The following is a 1667-nucleotide window of genomic DNA, read 5'->3' as shown; positions in this document are numbered from 1 at the left end:
TCATATCTCCTCCCTGGCTCACCCTCATGCAGGGATGCATGACCAACGCTCCTTCCTGTCTCGCCCGCATACATGGTTGCACGTTCACGCCTCCTCCTTCTCTCGGCTTCATACGGGGATCATATCTCCTCCCTGTCTCACCCTCATGCAGGGATGCATGACCAATGCTCCTTCCCTTCTCGCCTGCATACATGGATGCACGTTCACGCCTCCTCCTTTTCTCGGCTTCATACGGGGATCATATCTCCTCAATGTCTCACCCTCACTTCCAACATGTGTAACTTCTTGTTCTCTTTGACGTCTGGGGCATGGGTGGCTACTGCACAGCTCTAGATGTCACCCACCTGCAAGGTGCTATGGAAAGCACTTTTCCACATTGGACGTGCTATATTAACCCCCTCTCCCCAAATACAATAAAAATAAAGAAATATATGTGCTTCCATAATGTCTACCTTCTAATGTTTCATATGTGTAAGCACATTGTCCTCCTCCTGACCACATTCTAAAACTATGTGCAAATTGTTCCTTCCATAAACTGTCACTACCTTGGCCCTTTATTTATAATGACTGTTATACTCTCTCTCTTTCTGCCACAGTATAAAAAAGCCTAGCACACCTCATGATTGGACTAAGAAATTCCTGTCATTTAGTTGGAAACGATTTTCCCATTATCCCCAAAAACTCCTCACTGTGTCTAAGAACGCTTTTTTTCACAGGACAATACAGATCAGATTGACTTGAAAGGTCCTTTCACGCGACTACAGAATGCCTCTCATTCCACTAAAAGATACGCCTTTGCCTACAATAGCCTAGGACTAGACTATGAGTCCCAATGTAGAAAGACCACAAGTCCACAGATATGCCTGTTTATTTAAACATCTGTATTATCATCAGCGTGTGACTGTAAAGGCGGGACCTCGCGCTCTCTGTAACGCGCTCCATTGGCAACATCAGTTAAATGTCGTTGGTTCAATCCGTTGCGGATGTTGTTTTTATTCCCATTTGTAACTGGGAAATACTGTCGCTGCAATACATATGTCTTAATCAAGCTAGTGGTTATTGACATAAATGGCCGTGTTATAATGTTTCATGTACTGCAAATGTCACCACATAATGCGCTCTTAATTAGATTTGGTTGAAATACATTACAGTCACCCGATGAAAAAGTGTGCAAAGAGCATTAAAGAAACAAAAGGTTCATAACAGTAACAGGACATATCGAATTGTTTCAGTCCTCCACAGAGATTGCCAATGTATTAATGGAAATTCTAAAATATCTGCCCAACTGCCGTGACATTGCCTCACCGCAATGCCGTGACTCGGATTCGAACCGAGGTTGCTGCGGCCACAACGCAGAGTACTAACCACTATACGATCACAGCGAGCTACTTGGGCTGCTAAAATGTGACGTTCCACCTCTATCATAAGCTGTACTCCATCTGTGATGTCATGACTCATGTTTGAATTAAAGGTTGGTTGTGATGTTATCCATGAGAATAAGTGGACACCTGATCCCCAGTCACTTATTTAAGATCTCAATAATCAAGTCAGAATCCAAATGAAAGTCATCAAAGTGGAGCCAATTAGAAATAATATAGTTACACAAACCTGGCAATGGTGCGGCAGCCAGGGCCGATAATGGCCCGCCAGCCTGAGAGCAGGAAAGT

The 1667-nt window shown here is 43.8% G+C and overlaps 1 non-coding gene across 1 annotated transcript; it reads right to left on the bottom strand.

The window, feature by feature from the left end:
- Window positions 1–1310: 1310 nt before the first annotated feature.
- TRNAH-GUG (transfer RNA histidin (anticodon GUG)) lies at window positions 1311–1382 on the bottom strand. Its single transcript has one exon. It is a non-coding gene; the product is annotated as a tRNA-His (tRNA).
- Between the last annotated feature and the right edge of the window lie 285 nt (window positions 1383–1667).

The sequence above is a fragment of the Ambystoma mexicanum genome (genome assembly GCF_040938575.1).
Source record: "Ambystoma mexicanum isolate Mex_15411 chromosome 12 unlocalized genomic scaffold, UKY_AmexF1_1 Mex_chr12_unloc.1, whole genome shotgun sequence".
NCBI classification, from domain to species: Eukaryota; Metazoa; Chordata; class Amphibia; order Caudata; family Ambystomatidae; genus Ambystoma; species Ambystoma mexicanum.
This window is presented reverse-complemented; position numbering and strand designations above follow the sequence as displayed.